Raw genomic sequence first — 16,849 nt, forward strand, 5'->3', positions numbered from 1 at the left:
GTCTTTAATATCCTCATGTCTCGGATGTGGCGTAGTCAATCAATGTGAACAAGGGTAAAATAAACACAATATATACATGACTACACTACAAAGGAAATGAACTTGTTTTTGGTTTTTCAATTTTTCAAATTTTTATGGTTTTTTGAATAAAAGTTAAGTTAGAATTCCCCATCCCCACACTAATATGGGCATTGTCCTCAATGGCCAAAATGATGGGAAATCATGCAAGCATGATGCATGAATTCTACACTAAATGCAAGCTACACTAATCTACACTACATGATGCATGGTTTTTGTTTATGACGGAGAGGATAATTTAGATTACCTCCCGTTGTGTATGCATGTACTTCCCCAAACCGAGTTAGACATTATTTCTAATGTCCTAAGGTTGGGTGTAGTTCATGCACACAAATGCAATGCATGAAACTAAATTTGTCATTTTGGATTTTCAAAAGTGGGAACAATAAAATAAGAACACCTCAATGGGGCCGATTGTTAGTCCTCTTTGTTGCTAGGACTCAACCAACCATGATCAAGATTAAATAAATAAAACAAAGAAAGAAGTAAGCAAACCTCAAGAGGGTAGGAGCCTCCAAAGCTTGCTAATCTTCCACTATATCATCACTATCATCATCTTCCTCACTAGAAGTGGAATCATCACCACTTCCCTCTTTACTTCCTTGCTTGCTTTCTTCATCATCCTCTTCTTCTTCATCACTAGCCTCTTCATCAATGTTATCATCAACAACCTCATCACCGACAACCTCATCATCACCCAGAATACCCCTAGATGCACTCGGAAAGAAGACCTCCCTATCCGCCCAACTAGGCAAAGCACATGAAGGATCAAGTAGTCCTTGCCTAGCTAAATGAAGGAGGGGTTGATATTGGGCTAAGTAAGCATCTTCCCGATCCTTGAAAGCTTGCTTGTGCATCTCTTGCATAACTAGAGTCACATAATCTTTGCTTGCTTCAACACCTTCGGGTTTGAACTCTTGGTACTTGAAAGGATACGGTGGTGTGACAATGGAAGAGGAGGGTATTTCAATTTCACCCTTTTGTTGTCGGATAATGTATTCGGCCTCTTTTGAGAGGGGAAGGAGATAGTTGGTCCGATGGACACTTAAACGACAAATCTTCGAAGGCAAAGTAAAAGATCTAGCCTCACTAGTGAGCCATCCATACTTGGTATCAAGAGGGTTATGAGAGACCCACTTATATTTGTTTATCATAGCATCAATATCAATGAGATGACCACCCTTTTTCGCCACATACTTGCTATCCTTGTTGAAGTTCGGATCAAAGTACTTAGCCAAAAGAGTGACTAGACCTCCATTCACAATAACGGTAGTGCCTTGCTTCCCACAATCAATATTTAGCCATCTATCCATCAAAAGCCCTAGAGAGTTGAAAGGCTTGGTGAATTCCCTTCCAATGTTTAAGGCCGACTCAAGAAGAACAAAATCGAGCTTGGTAAAGTGGTTGGTGTCTTTTCTTGCAATAATGGTGTTCCCTATGACCTTGTGCCACACTCTAATGCCCGGATGGTGGACTAATAGAGCGCGACTAGCATGATAGTTCCCAAATTTCCTTCCGGAAATCGCCTCCCAAAGAGGAGCGGGGTCATACTTGCCAACATTCTTGAAATAACTAGGTGAATCACTAAGACCCAAAGCTTTACTCATTTCCTCAAAGGATATGCACCTACTAACATTAGCAAGGGGAAACTCGATGTTTTCCATAGTCTCTACCTTATTGACTTTCAAAGAACTCAAAAATTCTAAGGTAAGGGAGGGGTATGTCAATTCTTTTGTTGCAAACAATTTTTCCAACACCATGGCTCTAAAGAAGGCTCTAGTTTGCTTAAGGACACCCAAATTATCTAAGGCATCTTCACAAATAAACTTGGTGGATAGAAAGGCTTTTCTAGCATACTTGGCAAAAGTTTCCCTATGGGAGTTAGAGATGAAAATTACCTCCGGTTAGTTCGAAAGTTGAGAAATTTCCGGAGTAGTAGATGTTGTTGCTTCCAAGGGAGGTTGTTGTTGTTGCACTTACAAGTTTGAGCTAGCTATCACCATAGCCAATGAGGCTTTCTTTGCTTGAAGACTCTTTTGTCTTGTTGAGAGTGCCTTTGCCTTAGGTGCCTTTGTTGCTCTCTTAGTCCTTGCCATTGATGCTTGAACCAAGAAAAGAGTGAAAATCTTAAATTTCCAAGTGTACCCAAATCGATTTCAAGATGAAAGGCTTTGCCTTTATAAATTCAAAAATCGACTCAAAGGTTGAAGATTTTGGTGCTTGGTTTGATTTTTGTTGAAAGAGGAGTGATTAATTGTTGTTAAAAGGATGTTTTGATTTGATTTTGATGAATGTGGTTGAGGAAATCTTGTTTTGGTGATGGAGAGGATGAGGGTTTTGAGTTTTGGGGTTTATGGGTAGTGTTTTGAATGAAGAAATGAAGAAATGAATGTGGGAGGGGGTTTATAAAAGACCCGAAAAATTTGAAATGCAGGGGGAAGACGGGCGGATTTCCTTCGGGACGCCCGGATTCTGCCTGTTCTGGGCTTCAGGATTCTCGCCTAAAGACGGGCGTCTTTGAGCAAAGACGCTCGGATTGTTCAGCTGCGGGACGGGCGTATTTCAGTGAAGACGGGCGGATTCCTTTCCAGGGATTTTTCTTGTTTTTCTCAACCAAAAAGACGGGCGTCTTGTCTTGCAGGACGAGCGTCTTTCTGAGGACGGGCGGATTCTTTTGCAGGACGCTCGGATTTGCTAACAGTCCTAAAATTTCAAAAACTCAGCTCATGAAGACGGGCGTCTTGTGACAAATACTCCCGGGTTGCCTGAAGACGGGCAGATTCTCATGAAAATGCTCGGATTCTGCCCCTTTTACCCGGATTCAGCTCCATCCGTGTACTTGCGTATCCCTTGTCATTTTTCATTCTTCAAAACCTCGTGTTCTTCATTGTGGGGGCACTACTAAGGCATGGATAGCCTAGGCAATTGCTATCCCCACACTAAGCTAAAGCACTACACATCAATTGAAATCATTAGTCCCTCCCTCACTTCTCTCAAAAATGATAATTATCTTGATCAAGGCCTAAAAATCCAAAAATGACAAAAATGCAATATGAGAATTAAAATGCGAGTTAGGGAGTTAGAAATATTTACAAATGGTGGTTTAGGGAGGACTCCACCAAACTCTCATCTTTAGTGAGATGTCATGGAGGCATGGCCAAGGTGTTGTTGATGTTGCTCAACACCTTGAAGAAGTAATCACAAGCTTGTTCATTATCATGATAAAGATCTTCAATAGACATTTGCCCTTGTTGTCGTTCTTGATCGATAGCATTACCAATACAGGGATTGAAAATCCCTTAAAACTCATCGTCCCAAAGACCACAAACTTCATCTACTTGATCACTAAAGATCTCTTGAGTTTGTAGAGACAATTCTCCTAATTTCTTGTCTTGGCCAATGAGGCCATCCTCTTCATTGCTTGACTTTAGTGAGCTTTGCAAGCTCTCTTTGTTATAATTCACTTGCTCTTTGAATGGAGCATCTTCAATTTTCTTCTTCCATTGGAATTCCGACTTCTTCCTATCATCCTTCCGGCTATAATGATCAATCATAAAACATGGTTCATGCAAACGGGGAGCCCTCATGGTCTTGTCAAGATTGAAAGTTATACTCTCATCTCCCACTTCTAGAGTGAGCTCTCCATGTTTTACATCAATCACCGCACCCGCGGTGTGTAAGAAAGGTCTTCCTAGAATGATTGGAATGTTGGAGTCTTCTTCCATGTCAACAATGACAAAGTCCACCGGGATGAAAAATTTCCAAATTCGTACGAGAACATCTTCCCATATCCCTAATGGTGTCTTCGTTGATCTATCGGCCATTTGGAGTGTGATATTGGTGCATTTAAGCTCTCCCATCCCCAACCTTTTACTCACCGAGTACGGCATAACACTCACACTAGCCCCTAGATCACATAATGCTTTGTTGATCGTGGTGTCGCCAATGGTACACGGTATTGAGAAGCTTCCCGGATCCTTGAGTTTTCGAGGTGAACTCCCTTGAAGTATTGCACTACTAACCTTAGTGAAGGCGATAGTCTCAAGTTTTCGGATCGACTTCTTCTTTGTGAGGATGTCTTTCATGTATTTTGCATAGGCCGGCACGTGATTGATTAATTCGGTAAAAGGAATTGAGACTTCCAAATTCTTCAGAATTTCCATAAATTTTCCAAGTTGGTCATCAAGTTTGGGCTTGGCTTGACGACTTGGAAAAGGAAGTCTAATCACAATGGGCTCCTTCTCCTTGACCTTGTCTTCATTTTTCTTTGAAATTTCTTCTTTTGATGGTTCTCCATCCTTGGAGTTTTGCACAATTTCTTCTTTGTCACTAGCTTCCACAACTTCATCCTCAACTTGCTTCTTCGGTGCTTCATACCTTGTACCACTTCTCAAGTGAATGTCACTAACCGTTTCATGTCTTGGGGGATTACTTTGAGGTGGTAATTGCCCCTTTTGTCTTTGTGAGCTTGAAGATGCTAGTTGAGTCAATTGGGTTTCCAACATTTTGGTGTGAGCTAGGATGTTGTTGATGGTGGTTTCCTTTGCTTGACTATCTTTTTGCATTTGAGTGAAAAACTCTTGTTGATTCTTTTGCATTTGAAGGACCGCTTTTTGAACATCAAAACCTTGGTCATTTTGTTGATTGTAAGGAGATTGATTTTGGTAACCTTGGTTTTGGTTGTAAAAGGGTCTTTGATTTTGGTTTCTCATGGGAGGTGGGGTGTATGTTGTTTGAGGGTTTTGAACATTTTGGCTTTTGTATGAGAGATTTGGATGGAATTTGGTGTTTTCATTGTAATAGTTGGAATAAGGGGTACCACTCTTATATGCTTGGAAAGCATTCACTTGTTCATTTGTTCCCCTACATTCACTTGGGTCATGTCCCAAAGTTCCACAATTCTCACATATCCCACTTGGGATTGATGAAGATGCCGTCATGGCATTAAGATGATGCTTTGGTGATTTTGAGGCTTCTTCAAGTCTAGCCATAGCTTTTTCAAACTTCAAATTTATGGTATCATTGTGAGCACTAAGTTGATCACCCAATTGAGTAACGGAGTCCACTTCATGCTTTCCTCCTCTAGTAGCCTTGCGAGGTCTACTATATTGTGAGTTATGGACCGCCATTTCCTCAATTTTTTTCCAAGTTTGATTGTCATCAACTTCGGTGAACATTCCATTTGATCCCATGTTGAGAATGTTCCTTGAATCTTTATATAGACCGTTTCAAAATTGTTGTACCAAGAACCACTCGCTAAGTCCATGGTGAGGACATGAGCGACAAATTCCTTTGAACCGCTCCCAAGCTTCATACAAAGATTCTTCATCCCTTTGCTTAAAACCCGTAATTTGAGCTCTTAGAATGTTAGTCTTTTCCGGTGGATAGAACTTTTTGTAGAAAGCTAGAGCCAACTTCTTCCAAGAATCAATTCCGAGGGTGGCCTTATCAAGGCCCTTCAACCATTGTTTCGCGGTGCCAATTAGAGAAAAAGGAAATAAGACCCATCGAATTTGGTCTTTAGTTACACCGGTTTGAGAAATCGCATCACAATAGTCGCAAAAGGCCTCCATATGAGAATGAGGGTCTTCACTAGGCATCCCCCCAAATTGGCTTATTTCGACTAATTGGATAAATGCTGATTTGGCAATGAAATTTCCGGTTAGATGTTGTGGTGTGGGAGTACCATTGGGTAGGTTCTCCTCGGTGGGTACGGAATGTGATGAAAACTTAGGCATTGTGGGTTGATTTTGTGTTGGATTTTGTGTTGGGTTCTCTTCACCTTCTCTTGCAAAAGGGTTGATGAACTCAATAGTTGGTTGAATAACCTCACTAACACCTCTAAAAGTTCTCCTAGCAAGTCTTTTATTGGTTGTCAAAGTTCTTTCAATTTCACGATCAAAAGGTAACAAATCACCTTGTGACCTTCTAGACATGCAAAATATCAAACAACTCGAAAACAATTAGAACAAACCTTGTGGAGTTTTACTTCCCCAAGGCAAAGAAAGACACAACTAATAACAATATAAGAAAATCTAAATCAAGTTAACACCGTCCCCGGCAACGGCGCCATTTTTGGTCGGTCGGAACGATATTCTATCTTTCGGAACAATTGTCGTGGGAAGCACCTAGACCAAAACACAATTTATAACTTCACAAACAACTCTACAATTAGTAAAGATGCAAGTAAAGGTCGGATCCCAAGGGACGGGAATTGAGATGAGATTTCTATTGAAACTAGTGGTGTCTTAGGGGTGTCACAATTTGGGTTGATGTAGAAGGTCACTAAACTAAATAGCAATGAAAGTAAACAAGCAAGATGAATTAAAAGAGTTGTAAAAAATTGATAAAAAGCACTAGGGTATCATGGGGTCATAGGGGATTCATGGGAATTGATCATACAAACATGTTCTCAAATTATAAGTAAGCAATTATTGTTGTGATGGATTGAGTTGGTTTATATCTTACAATCCTAGGAAAGTTTGGGTCCCGGAGCCGAATCGATTAGATTGTACAACACCTACAAGTCGACTTAGTCTTCTCTACTCAACAACATGCATGGTCTAATGAGACTCGAGTTGGTTTATGTCTTACAAGTCTCATTGAAAAGATAGGTGATGGGTAAAAAATGCAAGGATTCATAGGCTCGCATTTCATCAAACGTAACATGTGCATGAGTTGAGATCAAAATAAGCAAGCAAATAAACCATGAAAGCATATTAATTTAAGCATGAATCATTCCCCATGTTGGTTTCCCCTAATTACCCATTAACCCTACCTAAGGAACTACTCACTCATTATCATGTTGAACATGCTAGCAAGGTTGTCAATCATACCAACAAAGTGAAACATGATGAATAAATGAAAGTAATTAGCAATAATTAAAAAGGGATTAAGAGAATTATACCTACTAATGATTCCAATAATAAAGCAAAGAATAAAAGAAGTACTTGATGCTTGATTGAGAGGTTGTCAATCTCCCAATAATAACCCAAATAATCTTCAATTACCCAAAATAAAGGATGAACAAAAGAGATATTAAGGAAATAAAACTTGTATTAAAACTTGATTAATTGTTGATTACAATATTAAAGAGAGATTTGATTGATATTAACTACACTAAAGATTGCTAAGAAGAACATGCCCTTCTAATTAGACTAATGGGGTATTTATAGTGGGGATTCGGTGTAGGAATTAGGGTTAACTAAGGGCTTAAATGACGATTAAGTCCCTACTTAAGGAAACGCCGGTATTTTTGGAAAGATGGGCATCTTTCTTGAAGCTTGAAGAAGACGAAGTTGTGCTGCCTTGGAATCCGTGCGTCTTAGGCATGGGATGGCCGGATTCGAGGGTCTCTGCCTGGGCATCTTGGGGTGAAGACGGGCGTCTTCTGGTGTTGCTGCTCGGGCGTCTTGGAGTGAAGACGCACGGATTGTGAAGGTGGAGGACGGGCGTCTTCAGGACAATCCGCACGGATTGTTGTTCAGTTTCATTTCTTCTTCTTTTCTTCCCTTTTCTTCATAAAATCCTTGGGGATTTCCTCGGGGATGCAAGGATCTTTTCTCATCATTGCCCATTTACTATAGTATGTACAAAGGCCTTCTAATATTGTCTCTCCTTGATGCTTGGTCATTGAATTCGATCAATTTAGTCTCGTTTTGCCATGAAAATGCAAGGTTTGCACTCCTTTCCTACCAAGGACACAAAACCTCAAAGAATATGCAAAACAAAGAACTAAAGACAATAAATAACCCAAATATGTACTAAAGAGCATGGGAACAAGGCTAATTTGGGGACTAAAAGTGCTCTAATTATGGTCACATCAGTTATCCTACAGGAATTTGATTAGTTGCTGTCTCAAGCTTCCTGTGCACCCTGCTCCAATTAGCACAGTTCTTTCTGGGTCCAACTTGTCCAGGTTGATTTGATCTAGCTATTCTGCTGGGGGCTCGATGTATTCGTCCTGGACAGACTGCTTCTGTAATTGCTATGCGGGAGGGCTGACGGTGCACTTTAGTGCCTTCTTATATCAGCCTCTAGATTCCTCCTGATCTCCTCTTATTGTCTCTACTCCCCATGGCGTGGGGAACTTTATGCATTGGTGATATGTTGAGGGAACTGCTTTCATTTGGTGTAGCCACGGCCTTCCCAGAATGACATTGTAGGTATAAGGTCCGTCTATAACTAGATACCTGACTTGCTTGTTGACTCCTCCCACATAGGTTGGTTTGACTATCTCGCCTAGTGAGTTGGCTGTCTCCCCACTGAAGCCTACTAGCGGAATAGTCTTCTTCTGCAAATCCTTCTCGCTGAATCCCATGTTTTCTTTGGTTTTCAGCATGATCAGGTTAACCGAGCTGCCTGTATCTACCAGGACCTTTCTAACTGTGCAATTGGCTATTGATAGAGTGATAATAAGTGCGTCATGATGCTCTCGTTCGCCGTACGTATCTCCTTCATCAAAGCTGATAGCTGGTAAGTCGCTGTGAGAAATTCTGCAAGAATTTGCTGGCCTATCTCCTTTGGTCTCGGTAGCGTGTCTCTTAGCTGCTGAGTATGTCAGCCCACTTAGGTCTGAGCCGCTTGTTATCACGTTTATGATTTTGGTGCACGTGGGTGGATTTGCAGGCTTCGCAGAGCCTTCCTTATCCTGCTGCTTTCCCCCACGTGGTAATAGGTGGCTCAGTTCTCCTTGTTCGTACAGGCGCTTGATCTCTCTTCGTAGTGTGTAACAGGCTTCAGTGTTATGCCCAACATCTCGATGGAATTCACACTTCTTCTTGCTATCTTTTCGCCATGCCTGCTCTTCCACTGGTGGCTTGGGCCACCTTACCCTATCTCCCATCTCCCTGAGTGCTTTCAGGATTCCTCCGATGCCTGTGGTGAATCCATATTCTGCCAGAGTAGGGAGTTGCTGATTTTCTTCGATTCTGTTGACTCCCCTTCCATATGGCCTATACCTCTCGTCCTTCTTGCTGGTGGTATGCTTTCTTCCTGATTTCTCCACGGGTGAGGTACTAGAAACACTTGGTGTATTCGGTAGGCTGGCTCTAGCTAGGATGTCTTCTTCTAGTCTGATTGCGGCAGCTGCCTTTTCTTGTACTGCCTCAAAGCTATGGCTGGGATGCATAGTCAACTGCTTGTATAGGTCGGAGTCATGGTGGAGGCCTCTTCTGAAGGCTTCTACTGCTGTCGAGACGTCGCACTCTCGTACTGCTACCTTCTCATTGTTGAACCTAGTATTGTATTCTCCAATGGTCTCTCCTGCCCCCTGGACGATTCTGTACAGGTCTCCTGCATGCTTCTGCGGCTTCCTGCTGCTTGCAAATTGTTGAGTGAATGCGTTCACTAATTCAGCAAATGTGGATATCGACCTGTTGGGCAGGCTCACAAACCATCGAAGTGCCGGTCCTGTTAAGGTGGATCCAAATCCTTTGCACATGCAAGCCTCCTTGACTTGCCCTATGGCTATTACAGTCATCATTTTCAGCTTGTACTGGCTTATATGGTCAAAGGGATCTGGTGTGCCGTCAAAGAGAGGCATATTTGGATTTGTGAATCCCTTTGGCATGCCGTGATGGATATGGTGTCCACGAATGGTGAGTCGGCATAGTTGTCTAGTGTTGCTTTCTCGAGTAGGGGTGGCAACCCTGGGACCCTGCTCAGTATTTCTTTTAGCTCCAAGTACTGCTGATTTGTTATGCTGCCTTAATCTGAGGTCCGCTTGTCGGCTGCTTGCTGGTTCAATATACTACCTCCTGTCCCGAGATCTTGAAGGTTCTGGTGTACCCCGGCAGCTAGAGGGGTCGAAGTGACGATTATCCCCTGCTGCCAGTTCACTTGCTGGTTCCACTCAGATCCTGCTCCGGGTGTCTGAACAGCTGCTGCGAAACTACTGACAGGGATGCCACCCGCTCGTGCCTTCGTACGGCTGGCTGATGGCCAGGTGTCTGGGGTGAGGTATCCCAGCCCTTGTGGGGTTATTCTTCCATCTGTCGGTACTGTAGTTAGATCCAACCTTGTTACCAGTTTGGCTGGTATCTGTCGAAGTGGATTCTTGCTACCTGATGCCCCCTGTGTCAGATCTACTAGTGGAGACCTTCCTTCCCCTACACTGCTCGTCGGGGTGGCAGACTGCTGTTTCAGGAAGTCTATCTGCGCCCAGAGCTCTCTGTCCCTCTTCCTTGCTTCAGCTTCTGCTCTCTTCTGGTCTTCTCTCATGTTTTCCATGGCTTTCTGGAGGTTCTCCACGCCAGTGAGCAAGATTTGCGTGGGACTAGGTTGCGGGGTGAGGCCTAAGCTTGCTGCTCCTTTATCTGATCTGGCTTGGGTTGTGACAGCAGGAGTCTTAGGGGGTAGAGAGGTTTTTGCTGTTGGTGTTGTTCTCGAAGTGTGTCCGGGAGCCTGTGTTGCCACTGTTGATGCTGGACTTTGAGTAGAAGTGTGTGGTGGCGACGATTGTCTACTCCCTGACACGGCGTCCGATGCTTGCTTATCCATTGTGTATTCAGAGTATCAACGATTGACGACCACAATGCCCCACGGTGGGCGCCAAACTGTTTAGGTATTTTTTATCGAATTAGTTGATTCGGGTCAATGTGGTCTTACTCGTTGGTTGATTGAATGATTGTTCGTATGTTGATGTATAAATAAGGAAATAAAGTACGAAATATAAATTGACACGTAAGATTTGGTGACGCGGAAAACCCAATGTGGGAACAACCGCGGGAGGGACCGTACCCTGCCAAATATTGCACTATTCTTGAATGGGAGGATGATTACAATTGAGGTGTAATGCTAATCTTGCTAGCACGAGGTATCGAACTCGCAAGATCGTGCATACGTGAATGTGTTGATGTCTTGATGAGAATGCGGATGTGAGTATGAATGTTCTTCTTTGATTGCTTCCTCGGCTATTTATAGGGTAAGAACCCTAGACATGTCCTACCTCGATTATGGAAAGGGAATATAACTTCCATAATAACTCTTTCCATGTTTGGTCGTCTCCCTCAATTCCCCCTGATCTCCCTGACATCTCCCTGACTCCCCCTTTCCTAATCCCAGACGCCTCCTCTGATGGGCTTCAGTCTTCTCCTGCATGCGTGTCGGCCCATTCCCTTTCTCCATGCTTTATTCAATCACGGGCTCTCTTCCTCCTTGTCACTCCTTCCACAATCCATTATTTTATCAAGTGGGCCTTCTCTTTATTGTGCTATTTTTAGCCCAAACAGTATACATGCACTAGGCAAAAGGCAGGAGCCCTTCTCCTAGCCACCTCCGAGATTTTAACATCCAACCGTTTTGAGAAAATGTTGATAAGAGCCAACATATCCACACCACGGAGAGAAAGGAGAGAGTTAACTTGGCTCGTTGACAAGCCCAACATTGAACGAAACTTCTCTTTGTAACACAACCGAGTCGGAGGAAGCACCGGAGTACAACCCGGCCATCCACCAATGGCGCCCACTTCTTCGGCAAGAGGGCAAATTTCACCTTTCGGGAAAGCGAAAACATGATGTTTCAAATCCCAAAACCGAGAGCATGCTTCAAGGAATGAGGATTGCACCTTGACTTGACGAAGCACCGACAATTGACAAACTCCCATTACAACGAGTTGATACTTCTCGGGAGGCGACAAATCCCGACACCAATGTCGCAACCTATTTTCGAAAGCATCCATGAATTATTTTGTGAAAGAAGAAAAAAGGTTTTCGTAGAGATGTTTTTTCGTGTTTCGGATGATAAAAAAATGAAGCACATACGTCTATATTTATACAAAACAATCAGCGCTTTTTTCCGAAAAAGGGGAAACTCTCTTCCATCACCTATGGCCTCGCGCCTCTTTGGGCTGGTCCTCAGGATCCGCACCTTGATTTGTCCCTATCAAGTTGTGTTTCTTCTTGACACCTAGATTCTCTCGCCTTAAGACTCGCGCCTCTTCGGGCCTATCCGGTAATTTTTGTGTTTTCCCATACTCATATTTCCTTGTATTCGTGTTTTACGAAATCCGACACGGTTTCCATGACGCAGCTTTAAACATACGGGTTTTTCTGTTATTTTTTTAGGGGGGAAGGGCTAGTCGCCCCGATCCGCGACGGATCGTTTCCATGTCGGTCGAATATCCCGAAATTTTTTCGCTTTTTCGCATTGTCCACAAAAATCGAGAATTGATAACACCGCGTCAATCTTCTTCAAAAATTCAGACTCTTGCAAATCCGAGTCTTGATCTCACAAATATCAAATCAAAAACACTCGCAAAAATCCCTTTTAAGATTCATCCGTGACGGTTTGAGTTTTAGTTTTTCGAGTTACAAATCAATTTTTGGCAAAGTTCGATGCAATTTAATTCAAACACGAGTTAATTGCTCAAAATTTCAAATCATTTTCTTTTGAAAAATCCAAACGTGACGACTGGTCGCGGAATTTTCAAAATTTCTTTTCGATTTCGATTTTAACTTCGAGTCATCGTGGTTATTTTTGTCTTCATCAAATGCTTTTGCGTGTTTTCGTGTGTGCATATGTGCTACATGTTGCCTGTTTTCTACACTAACGATGCAGGAACAAATGCAAAGGAAAGGGGAATCAACCGCTGACCGTGCTTCTCCGAAACACAACACAAAAAAGCCAAAACACAAATAAACTACAAACCAAAAACACATATATACAAACCGCCTCACGCAAAATGTACAAAAGTCCAAAACACGGGCAAACAACTAAAACTACTCAACGCCTCCCGGTGGGCCAGTCTCGGTCTCACGAGAAGTCGCAGGCAAAGCAGACACCACCTCCTCCCCAGCCCCCCTCTCAGGAGAATTCTCCAACATCTAGTACTTCATCGTGACTCGAAGCTCCTACGCCACAGCAAACTGAACCCTAAGTGAGGCAATCTCCGCATCTCGGCTCCGCAACCCGTCCTCACGACGCTTCAGCTCATGGTCCCGAGTGATGATCCCCAGCTCCTGTGCCTGGATCATCGACCTTGCTGCGTCCAACTTCACACGTACCCTGTAAAACACAAAACAAGTCGCTAAGATTTAAAATGTGAAATGCAACACAAAAACACACAAAACAACCAACAAAAAGCACCTGTGCAAGCCGAGACTCCCTTGTAGCCAGGTCACCAGCAAGCGCCCTCTACTGGTTAGCCAACCGCCACAAAGCCTGATGACTAACGGTCGACACCTACAACCAGAAAAGCCCTTCAATACAACAAAATAAAACGCAAGGCTAAATACAAACAAAAAGGAGGGCTCAAATAAAAAACTCACCCTCAAAACTGTCAACCTCCACTCCATGCTAGTGTCGGTCACCTCAGCAGCCGCAGGCTCTAGCAGACGCAGCTGTAGCTCTTCACCACCCGGCCCCTGGAAAGTGGTTTGTGTCGGGACAGCTGGGGGTTGGGTTCTCATGAGCGCATCAACAACCTACAACAGGAATCCGCGTCGAAGGTAACAAACCCTTCCACCAAAGCGGAAAAAGAGGCAGTGAAAACAAAGAACAGAGGAAAACATACCTCAATCGGATACCAGGCAAGCCTCGACAAGCGGAAGTTGTCGTACTCAGCCTCCCGTAGCAGCAGCTCCTCACCTCCACGGCCGTGAAGGTGCTCCTCAACCTCGTCGGGTGTCGACTCCTGGAACAACATCCTAGGCGGATCGACCGGCACCACAAAGGTCTCACTAAAACACTTACGAGCTAAACGCTCGCCCAGGTACCAAATCGGCTCGGTCGCCGTCTCGAGGTATAAGCGCTGGCAACTGCGAGGTCGCAGACGCTCCCTGACAGCAGCTGGTACGCCTGTGTAGTGCTCCCAAGGCCACCCGACAAATTGCACTCAAGGCAAAGCTAATCAACTAACTGGGGCTTTCTAAGCTACCTAGTCATCCTATCTCTATCCTTTTCTACAAAAAAATAGATAAGAAGCAACGACTTACGTCACCAACCCGGAGGGCATTCACCTGACGCCTACAATCCTCGTAATTCGACTTGGTCGACTTCTTCCGAGCCACCGTCCAACCTCTTAAGGTAGAGTAAACCGAAGGCACGTCACCCGTAGTCTTCGGGCGCAAGGGGACGAAGTAAGCAAACAACCAAGCTTTTAACAAAACAAAGCAACCACAAATCAAACAGTTTTTCAAAATTGCCAAAACTCATAAATCAATCAAAAATAAACTCAAAAATCAAAATCAAAATCAAAAACAAAAACAACACAAAATGCTCGTACCTCCAAGATGAGGCCGGGACCAACCAAAGCGGGAGAACTCCCATCCCCCATCACCTCCGGACGAACCGCCGCGTGCAAGTAACAGGTTAAACTCGCCAAAGCCGGCGTCACCCGGTCATACTGACCCAGGGCATCCAGGTCAGCAAGTAGAGGAAGTACCTTGGTCGACAAGCGCTCACCCTTGTAACCAAAGTACGTCGTACCGAAGAAGTACCATAACCACAATCGCGCCGCCTGCGCGTCAGCCTCAACCTCAGCCTCCGAGCTCGCCAACGGCGCCGGAACAAAGCCAGCCACTCTCCCCCTGAAGTGTTCCCTCACGTAAGAGTTCCCGATCAGGAAAGGAGTGACGTCAGTCGGCGCAGGCAAAACATTGTCGATCAAACCCGTCGCCACGGCGGAAGACACTCTCTCCGGTGTCTCCGGGAACTCAACAGGCGTCTCACCACAGGGAAGGCCCGATATCATGGCAAAGTCCTCCAAGGTGACACCGACCTTCCCGAACTCCATGTGGAACGACGATGTCGTGTCCCAGTAACGGTCCAACATGGCACGAATCAGACACATGTTCGACCTAATCGAAGCCCCGTGAATCTCGCGTCAAGCAGCCACCAACGGCCCTATAGCCGACCTCTCTATCAACGCCCTCGTACCGGCCCGGAGAACATCGTAGAAACCCATGCAAGTCGAGAATCCTGAGAAAGTCCTCATGGCAGCAATCTCCTAAAATTGGGAAACAAACAGCATCAGAATGCCTATTCAGGTCTAAAACAACAAAACAATAAAAGCTTAACAAAGCAGCAAACTCACCAAGACCTCGTGTGCACAGTAAGAGATGTGAGTGTCTAGCCGCAATAACAACCGGCTAACGTCAAAGCCCTCGGCCCAAGCAGGCGTCGCCCGTAGGTTCAACCCCCGTGGGGCTGTAACCCGTCAACATCCCAGTTCTCGACAAAGACGTCATCCGCCTCTGTCTCCACTCTCCATCTCTTCCCCCCGCGAGACTCCACGGGATGAGGAGGAGGCCTCTCAATGACCTTCACAACGTTCTGAAGCCTCCGTCTTGAGGGCCGAGGACCCCTTCTCCTAGTACAAACCCTCCTCCCAGAGGTACCGGCCTCAGACCCATTCTGAGCCCTCCCCCCTCCAACAGCCTCTGTTGGGGTTGGTGTCCTTAACAGTTAGTGCAAGGACTTATAAACCTCTAAAAGGATCAAAGGGCATACTTTGGTATTATTATCAGTTGATCCACGTTTATCAATAACGGTTGGCTTGCTAGATAAGTTTGGCGTTATTGTCATACAGATGGCGGTGATCAACTGGTCCCTAAAAGTCACACCTATAAGATACGTTCGAGAGATGTGACGGTATGAAAATACGGTCATGTAGATGCCAATTTTGACTAACCAGTTAGTCCGAGTTATTTGACTAGTAATTAGTCAAATATGTGATGTTGAGATATTATATTTAATACGGATTAAATATCATGGGCTAAGGCGAATTAACCAGTTAATTCGTAAAATTAAATATAAAACGATTTATATTTAATTAAATGTATATTGAATATAATTATACAATACTGTTTTTGTCGGACACGAATTAATAATTCAGCTAACCCGTATTATTAGCTGATGCCTTAATTTCCGATAACCGATAACAGTTTATAATCAAACCGCGTCATATACATTTAGTCATTGGGGTTCGGACTACGAGTCAAATAGAAGAGGAAATGGAAAAGCCCATTTCCTCCCCATGGACTCGGCTTGGCCGAATTAGGAGAACAAAAAGGAGAGCCTCCTCCTTCTTGTAAAACCTAATCATCATTAGTGAAATACAATTAGGGTTTCGAAGAGCATTCTTCTCTGAAGAAACCGAGATCTCACATCTCAAGCAAACTCACATCAGTTCTCCCAATATTGCAAGGCAATCGGAGAACACGTTCTAGCACAAGGGCATATCTCGGACAAGGTCTTGGGTGCAACAATTAGGAGGGAATCTCATTTGATTTCTGTTCTTTACGCCGCACTATAAGGACCCGAGGTTGATTCTAATTCCTTATCGTTTCTATATTGTATTTATGTTTTATGACAATATTCGCATGTTAAATTTACGTTATAGTCCTAAATTTAAAGGGTAGTATACGGATGTATACCCACAAGTGGTATCAGAGCGAGGCCACGTAAATTTTCTATGTGTTTTTCATAAAACGTTTTGAGACGATCATGTTTTGTCTAGAAAACCGTGCGGCTGGAATTTTATTTCAGTTGTTTTCTATTTTTTTTTGTAAACCGTGTCATGTTTACACACGGTTGATCTTTTGTTTTCGATTTGTTTTTACATATTGTTGTTTTATACGGAAATTATAACAATATGTCATGTCTTGGCAAATTGTTAAATTTGTTTTGATGCGTTTTGATCAAAATTGCATTTGATTTTGTCTCGACAAAACTGTTTTTCACGAGGGTTTTGCAATTTCCAGAATTTTTGACCTCGATCGAGCATGTTTCTACTCGATCGAGTGCTTTTTCTGCCTTGTTTTTGTTCGAT

At 43.7% G+C, this 16,849-nt stretch overlaps 1 non-coding gene across 1 annotated transcript; it reads left to right on the forward strand.

The window, feature by feature from the left end:
• Positions 1–5,337: 5,337 nt before the first annotated feature.
• Positions 5,338–5,444, forward strand: LOC141637617 (small nucleolar RNA R71). Its single transcript, XR_012541825.1, has one exon. It is a non-coding gene; the product is annotated as a small nucleolar RNA R71 (small nucleolar RNA).
• The last annotated feature ends 11,405 nt before the right edge of the window (positions 5,445–16,849 follow it).

Source organism: Silene latifolia, unplaced genomic scaffold, assembly GCF_048544455.1.
Source record: "Silene latifolia isolate original U9 population unplaced genomic scaffold, ASM4854445v1 scaffold_122, whole genome shotgun sequence".
NCBI lineage: Eukaryota > Viridiplantae > Streptophyta > Magnoliopsida > Caryophyllales > Caryophyllaceae > Silene > Silene latifolia.